Here is a 12,251-nt window from a genome sequence, read left to right as displayed (position 1 = left end):
GCTTTAAGTTTGATTCTGAAGTTATCAGGTCAGTCTGCTTTAATTTTGATTCTGAAGATATCAAGTCAGTCTGCTTTAATTTTGATTCTGTAGTTATCAAGTCAGTCTGCTTTAAATTTGATTCTGTAGATATAAAGTCAGTCAGCGCTGAGATTGATTCTGAAATTATTAAATCAGTCTGCTTTAGTTTGATTCTGAAGTTATCAAGTCAGTCTGCTTTAAGTTTGATTCTAAAGTTATCAAGTCAGTCTTCTTTAGTTTTATTCTGTAGTTATCAAGTCGGTCTGCTTTAGGTTCGATTCTGTAGTTATCATGTCAGTCGGCTTTAAGTTTGATTTGAAGTTATCAAGTTACTCTGCTTTAATTTTGATTCCGTAGTTAACAAGTCAGTCTGCTTTAAGTTTGATTCTGAAGTTATCATATCAGTCTGCTTCAAATTTGATTCTGTAGTTTTCAAGTCAGTCTGCTTAAAGTTTGATTATGTAGTTTTCAAGTCAGTCTGCCTTAAGTTTGATTCTGAAGTTATCAAGTCAGTCTGCAATAACGTTGATTTGAAGTTATCAAGTCAGTCTACTTTGAGTTTGATTTGAAGTTATCAAGTCAGTCTGCTTTAAGTTTGATTCTGTAGTTATCAAGTCAGTCTGCTTTAAATTTGATTCTGTAGTTATCAAGTCAGTCTGCTATAGTTTTATCCTGAAGGCATCAAGTCAGTCTGCTTTAATTTTGATTATGAAGTTTTAAAGTCAGTCTGCTTAAAGTTTGATTATGTAGTTATCAAGTCAGTCTGCTTTAAATTTGATTCTGAAGTTATCAGTCATTGTTCTTTAACTTTGACTCGAAGTTATCAAGTCAGCCTGCTTTAAGTTTGATTTTGAAGTCATCGAGTCAGTCTGCTTTAGTTTGGTTCTGTAGTTATCAAGTCAGTCTGCTTTAATTTTGATTCTGAAGATATCAAGTCAGTCTGCTTTAATTTTGATTCTGTAGTTATCAAGTCAGTCTGCTTTAAATTTGATTCTGTCGTTATCAAGTCAGTCTGATTTTTTTTTTATTCTGAAGGTATCAAGTCAGTCTGCTTGAATTTTGATTCTGAAGTGATCAAGTCTGTTTTCTATAAGTATGATTCTGAAGTTTTCAAGTCAGTCTGATTTAAGTTTGATTCAGAAGTTATCACGTCAGTCTGCTTTAGGTTTGATTCTGAAATTATCAGGTCAGTCTGCTTTAAGTTTGATTCTGAAGTTATCAAGTCAGTCTGCTTTAGTTTGATTCTGAAGTTATCAAGTCAGTCTGCTTCATATTTGATTCTGTAGTTTTCAAGTCAGTCTGCTTAAAGTTTGATTCTGTAGTTATCAAGTCAGTCTGCTTTAAATTTGATTCTGTAGTTATCAAGTCAGTCTGCTTTAGTTTGATTCTGAAGTTATCAAGTCAGTCTGCTTTAAATTTGATTCTAAAGTTATCAAGTCAGTCTGCTTTAGTTTTATTCTGTAGTTAGTAGGTTTGCTTTATGTTTGATTCTGTAGTTATCAAGTCAGTCTGCTTTAGTTTTATTCTGTAGTTATCAAGTCGGTCTGCTTTAAGTTTGATTCTGTAGTTATCAAGTCAGTCGGCTTTAAGTTTGATTTGAAGTTATCAAGTCAGTCTGCTTTAAGTTTGATTTAAAGTTATCAAGTCGGTTTGCTTTAAGTTTGATTCTGAAGTGATCAAGTCAGTTTGCTTTAAGTTTGATTCTGAAGTTATCACTCATTGTGCTTTAAGTTTGACTCGAAGTTATCAAGACACTCTGCTTTAAGTTTGATTCTAAAGTTATCAAGTCAGTCTGCTTTAAGTTTGATTCTGAAGTCAGCAAGTCATTCTGCTTTAAGTTTGATTCTGAAGTTATCAAGTCAGTCTGCTTTAAGTCTGATTGAAGTTATCAAGTCAGTCTGCTTTAGTTTGATTTTCAAGTTATCGAGTCAGTCTGCTTTAGTTTGATTCTGAAGTTATCAAGTCAGTCTGCTTTTTGTTTTATTCTGAAGTTATCAAGTCAGTCTGCTATAGTTTTATTCTGAAGGCATCAAGTCAGTCTGCTTAAAGTTTGATTATGTACTTATCAAGTCAGTCTGCTTTAAATTTGTTTCTAAAGATATCAAGTCAGTCTGCTTTAGTTTTATTCTGTAGTTAGTAGGTTTGCTTTAAGTTTGATTCTGTATTTATCAAGTCAGTCTGCTTTAGTTTTATTCTGTAGTTATCAAGTCGGTCTGCTTTAAGTTTGATTCTGTAGTTATCAAGTCAGTCAGCTTTAAGTTTGATTTGAAGTTATCAAGTCAGTCTGCTTTAAGTTTGATTTAAAGTTATCAAGTCGGTTTGCTTTAAGTTTGATTCTGAAGTGATCAAGTCAGTTTGCTTTAAGTTTTATTCTGAAGTTATCAGTCATTGTGCTTTAAGTTTGACTCAAAGTTATCAAGTCACTCTGCTTTAAGTTTGATTCTAAAGTTATCAAGTCAGTCTGCTTTAAGTTTTATTCTGAAGTTATCAGTCATTGTTCTTTAACTTTGACTGGAAGTTATCAAGTCAGCCTGCTTTATGTTTGATTTTGAAGTCATCAAGTCAGTCTGCTTTAGTTTGGTTCTGTAGTTATCAAGTCAGTCGGCTTTAAGTTTGATTCTGAAGTTATCAGGTCAGTCTGCTTTAATTTTGATTCTGAAGATATCAAGTCAGTCTGCTTTAATTTTGATTCTGTAGTTATCAAGTCAGTCTGCTTTAAATTTGATTCTGTAGTTATCAAGTCAGTCTGATTTTTGTTTTATTCTGAAGGTATCAAGTCAGTCTGCTTGAATTTTGATTCTGAAGTGATCAAGTCTGCTTTCTATAAGTATGATTCTGAAGTTTTCAAGTCAGTCTGATTTAAGTTTGATTCAGAAGTTATCACGTCAGTCTGCTTTAGGTTTGATTCTGAAATTATCAGGTCAGTCTGCTTTAAGTTTGATTCTGAAGTTATCAAGTCAGTCTGCTTTAGTTTGATTCTGAAGTTATCAAGTCAGTCTGCTTCAAATTTGATTCTGTAGTTTTCAAGTCAGTCTGCTTAAAGTTTGATTCTGTAGTTATCAAGTCAGTCTGCTTTAAATTTGATTCTGTAGTTATCAAGTCAGTCTGCTTTAGTTTGATTCTGAAGTTATCAAGTCAGTCTGCTTTAAATTTGATTCTAAAGTTATCAAGTCAGTCTGCTTTAGTTTTATTCTGTAGTTAGTAGGTTTGCTTTATGTTTGATTCTGTAGTTATCAAGTCAGTCTGCTTTAGTTTTATTCTGTAGTTATCAAGTCGGTCTGCTTTAAGTTTGATTCTGTAGTTATCAAGTCAGTCGGCTTTAAGTTTGATTTGAAGTTATCAAGTCAGTCTGCTTTAAGTTTGATTTAAAGTTATCAAGTCGGTTTGCTTTAAGTTTGATTCTGAAGTGATCAAGTCAGTTTGCTTTAAGTTTGATTCTGAAGTTATCATTCATTGTGCTTTAAGTTTGACCCGAAGTTATCAAGTCACTCTGCTTTAAGTTTGATTCTAAAGTCATCAAGTCAGTCTGCTTTAAGTTTGATTCTGAAGTCAGCAAGTCACTCTGCTTTAAGTTTGATTCTGAAGTTATCAAGTCAGTCTGCTTTAAGTCTGATTGAAGTCATCAAGTCAGTCTGCTTTAAGTTTGATTTGAAGTTATCAAGTCAGTCTGCTTTAGTTTGATTTTCAAGTTATCGAGTCAGTCTGCTTTAGTTTGATTCTGAAGTTATCAAGTCAGTCTGCTTTTTGTTTTATTCTGAAATTATCAAGTCAGTCTGCTTTAAATTTGTTTCTAAAGTTATCAAGTCAGTCTGCTTTAGTTTTATTCTGTAGTTAGTAGGTTTGCTTTAAGTTTGATTCTGTAGTTATCAAGTCAGTCTGCTTTAGTTTTATTCTGTAGTTATCAAGTCGGTCTGCTTCAAGTTTGATTCTGTAGTTATTAAGTCAGTCGGCTTTAAGTTTGATTTGAAGTTATCAAGTCAGTCTGCTTTAAGTTTGATTTAAAGTTATCAAGTCGGTTTGCTTTAAGTTTGATTCTGAAGTGATCAAGTCAGTTTGCTTTAAGTTTGATTCTGAAGTTATCAGTCATTGTGCTTTAAGTTTGACTCAAAGTTATCAAGTCACTCTGCTTTAAGTTTGATTCTAAAGTTATCAAGTCAGTCTGCTTTAAGTTTGATTCTGAAGTCATCAATTTATTCTGCTTTAAGTTTGATTCTGAAGTTATCAAGTCAGTCTGCTTTAAGTCTGATTGAAGTTATCAAGTCAGTCTGCTTCAAGTTTGATTTTGAAGTTATCAAGTCAGTCTGCTTTAAGTTTGATTCTGAAGTTATCAAGTCAGTCTGCTTTAAGTTTGATTTGAAGTTATCAAGTCAGTCTGCTTTAGTTTGATTTTCAAGTTATCGAGTCAGTCTGCTTTAGTTTGATTCTGAAGTTATCAAGTCAGTCTGCTTTTTGTTTTATTCTGAAGTTATCAAGTCAGTCTGCTATAGTTTTATTCTGAAGGCATCAAGTCAGTCTGCTTTAATTTTGATTATGTAGTTTTAAAGTCAGTCTGCTTTAGTTTGATTCTGTAGTCATCAAGTCAGTCGGCTTTAAGTTTGATTCTGAAGTTATCAGGTCAGTCTTCTTTAATTTTGATTCTGAAGATATCAAGTCAGTCTGCTTTAATTTTGATTCTGTAGTTATCAAGTCAGTCTGATTTTTGTTTTATTCTGAAGTTATCAAGTCAGTCTGCTTGAATTTTGATTATGAAGTGATCAAGTCTGTTTTCTATAAGTTTGATTCTGAAGTTTTCAAGTCAGTCTGCTTTAGTTTTATTCTGTAGTTATCAAGTCGGTCTGCTTCAAGTTTGATTCTGTAGTTATTAAGTCAGTCGGCTTTAAGTTTGATTTGAAGTTATCAAGTCAGTCTGCTTTAAGTTTGATTTAAAGTTATCAAGTCGGTTTGCTTTAAGTTTGATTCTGAAGTGATCAAGTCAGTTTGCTTTAAGTTTGATTCTGAAGTTATCAGTCATTGTGCTTTAAGTTTGACTCAAAGTTATCAAGTCACTCTGCTTTAAGTTTGATTCTAAAGTTATCAAGTCAGTCTGCTTTAAGTTTGATTCTGAAGTCATCAATTTATTCTGCTTTAAGTTTGATTCTGAAGTTATCAAGTCAGTCTGCTTTAAGTCTGATTGAAGTTATCAAGTCAGTCTGCTTCAAGTTTGATTTTGAAGTTATCAAGTCAGTCTGCTTTAAGTTTGATTCTGAAGTTATCAAGTCAGTCTGCTTTAAGTTTGATTTGAAGTTATCAAGTCAGTCTGCTTTAGTTTGATTTTCAAGTTATCGAGTCAGTCTGCTTTAGTTTGATTCTGAAGTTATCAAGTCAGTCTGCTTTTTGTTTTATTCTGAAGTTATCAAGTCAGTCTGCTATAGTTTTATTCTGAAGGCATCAAGTCAGTCTGCTTTAATTTTGATTATGTAGTTTTAAAGTCAGTCTGCTTTAGTTTGATTCTGTAGTCATCAAGTCAGTCGGCTTTAAGTTTGATTCTGAAGTTATCAGGTCAGTCTTCTTTAATTTTGATTCTGAAGATATCAAGTCAGTCTGCTTTAATTTTGATTCTGTAGTTATCAAGTCAGTCTGATTTTTGTTTTATTCTGAAGTTATCAAGTCAGTCTGCTTGAATTTTGATTATGAAGTGATCAAGTCTGTTTTCTATAAGTTTGATTCTGAAGTTTTCAAGTCAGTCTGATTTAAGTTTGATTCAGAAGTTATCACGTCAGTCTGCTTTAGGTTTGATTCTGAAATTATCAGGTCAGTCTGCTTCAAGTTTGATTCTGAAGTTATCAAGTCAGTCTGCTTTAGTTTTATTCTTTAGTCATCAAGTCAGTCTGCTTTAGTTTGATTCTGAAGTTATCAAGTCAGTCTGCTTCAAATTTGATTCTGTAGTTTTCAAGTCAGTGTGCTTAAAGTTTGATTATGTAGTTTTCAAGTCAGTCTGCTTTAAGTTTGATTCTGAAGTTATCAAGTCAGTCTGCTTTAAGGTTAATTTGAAGTTATCAAGTCAGTCTACTTTGAGTTTGATTAGAAGTTGTCAAGTCAGTCTGCTTTAGGTTTGATTCTGAAGATATCAAGTCAGTCTGCTTTAAGTTTTATTTGAAGTTATCAAGTCAGTCTGCTTTAAGTTTGATTTGAAGTTATCAAGTCGGTTTGCTTTAAGTTTGATTCTGAAGTGATCAAGTCAGTCTGCTTTAAGGTTGATTTGAAGTTATCAAGTCAGTCTACTTTGAGTTTGATTAGAAGTTGTCAAGTCAGTCTGCTTTAGGTTTGATTCTGAAGATATCAAGTCAGTCTGCTTTAAGTTTGACTCGAAGTTATCAAGTCACTCTGCTTTAAGTTTGATTCTAATGTTATCAAGTCAGTCTGCTTTAAGTTTGATTCTGAAGTCATCAAGTCATTCTGCTTTAAGTTTGATTCTGAAGTTATCAAGTCAGTCTGCTTTAAGTCTGATTGAAGTTATCAAGTCAGTCTGCTTTAAGTTTGATTTGAAGTTATCAAGTCAGTCTGCTTTAAGTTTGATTTTGAAGTTATCGAGTCAGTCTGCTTTAGTTTGATTCTGAAGTTATCAAGTCAGTCTTCTTTTTGTTTAATTCTGAAGTTATCAAGTCAGTCTGCTTTAAGTTTGATTCTGAAGTGCTCAAGTCAGTCTGCTTTAAGGTTGATTTGAAGTTATCAAGTCAGTCTACTTTGAGTTTGATTAGAAGTTGTCAAGTCAGTCTGCTTTAGGTTTGATTCTGAAGATATCAAGTCAGTCTGCTTTAAGTTTGATTCTGTAGTTATCAAGTCAGTTGGCTTTAAGTTTGATTCTGTAGTTATCAAGTCAGTCTGCTTTAATTTTGATTCTGAAGATATCAAGTCAGTCTGCTTTAAATTTGATTCTGTGGTTATCAAGTCAGTCAGCGCTGAGATTGATTCTGAAATTATCAAATCAGTCTGCTTTAGTTTGATTCTAAACTTATCAAGTCAGTCTTCTTTAGTTTTATTCTGTAGTTATCAAGTCGGTCTGCTTTAAGTTTGATTCTGTAGTTATCATGTCAGTCGGCTTTAAGTTTGATTTGAAGTTATCAAGTCACTCTGCTTTAATTTTGATTCCGTAGTTAACAAGTCAGTCTGCTTTATGTTTGTATCTGAAGTTATCATGTCAGTCTGCTTTAAATTTGATTCTGTAGTTTTCAAGTCAGTCTGCTTAAAGTTTGATTATGTAGTTTTCAAGTCAGTCTGCTTTAAGTTTGATTCTGAAGTTATCAAGTCAGTCTGCAATAAGGTTGATTTGAAGTTATCAAGTCAGTCTAATTTGAGTTTGATTTGAAGTTATCAAGTCAGTCTGTTTTAGGTTTGATTCTGAAGATATCAAGTCAGTCTACTTTAAGTTTGATTTGAAGTTATCAAGTCAGTCTGCTTTAAGTTTGATTTGAAGTTATCAAGTCGGTTTGCTTTAAGTTTGATTCTGAAGTTATCAAGTCAGTCTGCTTTTTGTTTTATTCTGAAGTTATCAAGTCAGTCTGCTATAGTTTTATTCTGAAGGCATCAAGTCAGTCTGCTTTAATTTTGATTATGTAGTTTTAAAGTCAGTCTGCTTTAGTTTGATTCTGTAGTCATCAAGTCAGTCGGCTTTAAGTTTGATTCTGAAGTTATCAGGTCAGTCTTCTTTAATTTTGATTCTGAAGATATCAAGTCAGTCTGCTTTAATTTTGATTCTGTAGTTATCAAGTCAGTCTGATTTTTGTTTTATTCTGAAGTTATCAAGTCAGTCTGCTTGAATTTTGATTATGAAGTGATCAAGTCTGTTTTCTATAAGTTTGATTCTGAAGTTTTCAAGTCAGTCTGATTTAAGTTTGATTCAGAAGTTATCACGTCAGTCTGCTTTAGGTTTGATTCTGAAATTATCAGGTCAGTCTGCTTCAAGTTTGATTCTGAAGTTATCAAGTCAGTCTGCTTTAGTTTTATTCTTTAGTCATCAAGTCAGTCTGCTTTAGTTTGATTCTGAAGTTATCAAGTCAGTCTGCTTCAAATTTGATTCTGTAGTTTTCAAGTCAGTGTGCTTAAAGTTTGATTATGTAGTTTTCAAGTCAGTCTGCTTTAAGTTTGATTCTGAAGTTATCAAGTCAGTCTGCTTTAAGGTTAATTTGAAGTTATCAAGTCAGTCTACTTTGAGTTTGATTAGAAGTTGTCAAGTCAGTCTGCTTTAGGTTTGATTCTGAAGATATCAAGTCAGTCTGCTTTAAGTTTTATTTGAAGTTATCAAGTCAGTCTGCTTTAAGTTTGATTTGAAGTTATCAAGTCGGTTTGCTTTAAGTTTGATTCTGAAGTGATCAAGTCAGTCTGCTTTAAGGTTGATTTGAAGTTATCAAGTCAGTCTACTTTGAGTTTGATTAGAAGTTGTCAAGTCAGTCTGCTTTAGGTTTGATTCTGAAGATATCAAGTCAGTCTGCTTTAAGTTTGACTCGAAGTTATCAAGTCACTCTGCTTTAAGTTTGATTCTAATGTTATCAAGTCAGTCTGCTTTAAGTTTGATTCTGAAGTCATCAAGTCATTCTGCTTTAAGTTTGATTCTGAAGTTATCAAGTCAGTCTGCTTTAAGTCTGATTGAAGTTATCAAGTCAGTCTGCTTTAAGTTTGATTTGAAGTTATCAAGTCAGTCTGCTTTAAGTTTGATTTTGAAGTTATCGAGTCAGTCTGCTTTAGTTTGATTCTGAAGTTATCAAGTCAGTCTTCTTTTTGTTTAATTCTGAAGTTATCAAGTCAGTCTGCTTTAAGTTTGATTCTGAAGTGCTCAAGTCAGTCTGCTTTAAGGTTGATTTGAAGTTATCAAGTCAGTCTACTTTGAGTTTGATTAGAAGTTGTCAAGTCAGTCTGCTTTAGGTTTGATTCTGAAGATATCAAGTCAGTCTGCTTTAAGTTTGATTCTAAAGTTATCAATCATTGTGTTTTAAGTTTGACTCGAAGTTATCAAGTCACTCTGCTTTAAGTTTGATTCTAAAGTTATCAAGTCAGTCTGCTTTAAGTTTGATTCTGTAGTTATCAAGTCAGTTGGCTTTAAGTTTGATTCTGTAGTTATCAAGTCAGTCTGCTTTAATTTTGATTCTGAAGATATCAAGTCAGTCTGCTTTAAATTTGATTCTGTGGTTATCAAGTCAGTCAGCGCTGAGATTGATTCTGAAATTATCAAATCAGTCTGCTTTAGTTTGATTCTAAACTTATCAAGTCAGTCTTCTTTAGTTTTATTATGTAGTTATCAAGTCGGTCTGCTTTAAGTTTGATTCTGTAGTTATCATGTCAGTCGGCTTTAAGTTTGATTTGAAGTTATCAAGTCACTCTGCTTTAATTTTGATTCCGTAGTTAACAAGTCAGTCTGCTTTATGTTTGTATCTGAAGTTATCATGTCAGTCTGCTTTAAATTTGATTCTGTAGTTTTCAAGTCAGTCTGCTTAAAGTTTGATTATGTAGTTTTCAAGTCAGTCTGCTTTAAGTTTGATTCTGAAGTTATCAAGTCAGTCTGCAATAAGGTTGATTTGAAGTTATCAAGTCAGTCTAATTTGAGTTTGATTTGAAGTTATCAAGTCAGTCTGTTTTAGGTTTGATTCTGAAGATATCAAGTCAGTCTACTTTAAGTTTGATTTGAAGTTATCAAGTCAGTCTGCTTTAAGTTTGATTTGAAGTTATCAAGTCGGTTTGCTTTAAGTTTGATTCTGAAGTGATCAAGTCAGTTTGCTTTAAGTTTGATTCTGATGTAATCAGTCATTGTGCTTTAAGTTTGACTCAAAGTTATCAAGTCACTCTGCTTTAAGTTTGATTCTAAAGTTATCAAGTCAGTCTGCTTTAAGTTTGATTCTGTGGTTATCAAGTCAGTCTGCTTTAAATTTGATTCTCTAGTTATCAAGTCAGTCTGCTTTTTGTTTTATTCTGAAGTTATCAAGTCAGTCTGCTTTACGTTTGATTCTGAAGTGCTCAAGTCTGTTTGCTTTAAGTTTGATTCTGAAGTTATCAATCATTGTGCTTTAAGTTTGACTCGAAGTTATCAAGTCACTCTGCTTTAAGTTTGATTCTAAAGTTATCAACTCAGTCTGCTTTAAGTTTGATTCTGTAGTTATCAAGTCAGTCGGCTTTAAGTTTGTTTCTAAAGTTATCAGGTCAGTCTGCTTTAAGTTTGATTCTGAAGTTATCAAGTCAGTCTGCTTTAATTTTGATTCTGAAGATATCAAGTCAGTCTGCTTTAATTTTGATTCTGTAGTTATCAAGTCAGTCAGCGCTGAGATTGATTCGGAAATTATTAAGTCAGTCTACTTTAGTTTGATTCTGAAGTTATCAAGTCAGTCTGCTTTAAGTTTGATTCTAAAGTTATCAAGTCAGTCTGCTTTAGTTTGATTCTGTAGTTATCAAGTCGGTCTGCTTTAAGTTTGATTCTCTAGTTATCAAATCAGTCGGCTTTAAGTTTGATTTGAAGTTATCAAGTCAATCTGCTTTAATTTTGATTCTGTAGTTGTCAAGTCAGTCTGCTTTAAGTTTGATTCTGAAGTTATCGTGTCAGTCTGCTTCAAATTTGATTCTGTAGTTTTCAAGTTAGTCTGCTTAAAGTTTGATTATGTAGTTTTCAAGTCAGTCTGCTTTAAGTTTGATTCTGAAGTTATCAAGTCAGTCTGCAATAAGGTTGATTTGAAGTTATCAAGTCAGTCTACTTTGAGTTTGATTTGAAGTTATCAAGTCAGTCTGCTTTAGGTTTGATTCTGAAGATATCAAGTCAGTCTGCTTTAAGTTTGATTTGAAGTTATCAAGTCAGTCTGCTTTAAGTTTGATTTGAAGTTATCAAGTCGGTTTGCTTTAAGTTTGATTCTGAAGTGATCAAGTCATTGTGCTTTAAGTTTAACTCGTAGTTATCAAGTCACTCTGCTTTAAGTTTGATTCTAAAGTTATCAAGTCAGTCTGCTTTAAGTTTGATTCTGAAGTGATCAGGTCATTCTGCTTTAAGTTTGATTAAGAAGTTATCAAGTCAGTCTGCTTTAAGTCTGATTTGAAGTTATCAAGTCAGTCTGCTTTAAGTTTGATTTTGAAGTTATCGAGTCAGTCTGCTTTAGTTTGATTCTGAAGTTATCAAGTTAGTCTGCTTTTTGTTTTATTCTGAAGTTATCAAGTCAGTCTGCTTTAAGTTTGATTCTGAAGTGCTCAAGTCTGTTTGCTTTAAGTTTGATTCTGAAGTTATCAATCATTGTGCTTTAAGTTTGACTCGAAGTTATCAAGTCACTCTGCTTTAAGTTTGATTCTAAAGTTATCAAGTCAGTCTGCTTTAAGTTTGATTCTGTAGTTATCAAGTCAGTCGGCTTTAAGTTTGATTCTGAAGTTATCAGGTCAGTCTGCTTTAAGTTTGATTCTGAAGTTATCAAGTCAGTCTGCTTTAATTTTGATTCTGAAGATATCAAGTCAGTCTACTTTAATTTTGATTCTGTAGTTATCAAGTCAGTCTGCTTTAAATTTGATTCTGTAGTTATCAAGTCAGTCAGCGCTGAGATTGATTCTGAAATTATCAAATCAGTCTGCTTTAGTTTTATTCTGAAGTTATCAAGTCAGTCTGCTTTAAGTGTGATTCTAAAGTTATCAAGTCAGTCTGCTTTAGTTTGGTTCTGTAGTTATCAAGTCGGTCTGCTTTAAGTTTGATTCTGTAGTTATCAAGTCAGTCGGCTTTAAGTTTGATTTGAAGTTATCAAGTCACCCTGCTTTAATTTTGATTCCGTAGTTAACAAGTCAGTCTGCTTTAAGTTTGATTCTGAAGTTATCATGTCAGTCTGCTTCAAATTTGATTCTGTAGTTTTCAAGTTAGTCTGCTTAAAGTTTGATTATGTAGTTTTCAAGTCAGTCTGCTTTAAGTTCGATTCTGAAGTTATCAAGTCAGTCTGCAATAAAGTTGATTTGAAGTTATCAAGTCAGTCTACTTTGAGTTTGATTCTGAAGTTATCAAGTCAGCCTGCTTTAAGTTTGATTTTGAAGTTATCGAGTCAGTCTGCTTTAAGTTTGATTCTGAAGTGCTCAAGTCTGTTTGCTTTAAGGTTGATTTGAAGTTATCAAGTCAGTCTACTTTGAGTTGATTAGAAGTTATCAAGTCAGTCTGCTTTAGGTTTGATTCTGAAGATATCAAGTCAGTCTGCTTTAAGTTTGATTTGAAGTTATCAAGTCAGTCTGCTTTAAGTTTGATTTGAAGTTAT

Source organism: Echiichthys vipera, assembly GCF_963691815.1.
Source record: "Echiichthys vipera genome assembly, chromosome: X".
Classification (NCBI taxonomy): Eukaryota; Metazoa; Chordata; class Actinopteri; order Perciformes; family Trachinidae; genus Echiichthys; species Echiichthys vipera.
The sequence above is the reverse complement of the archived record's forward strand: the minus strand, read 5'-3'. Positions refer to the sequence as shown.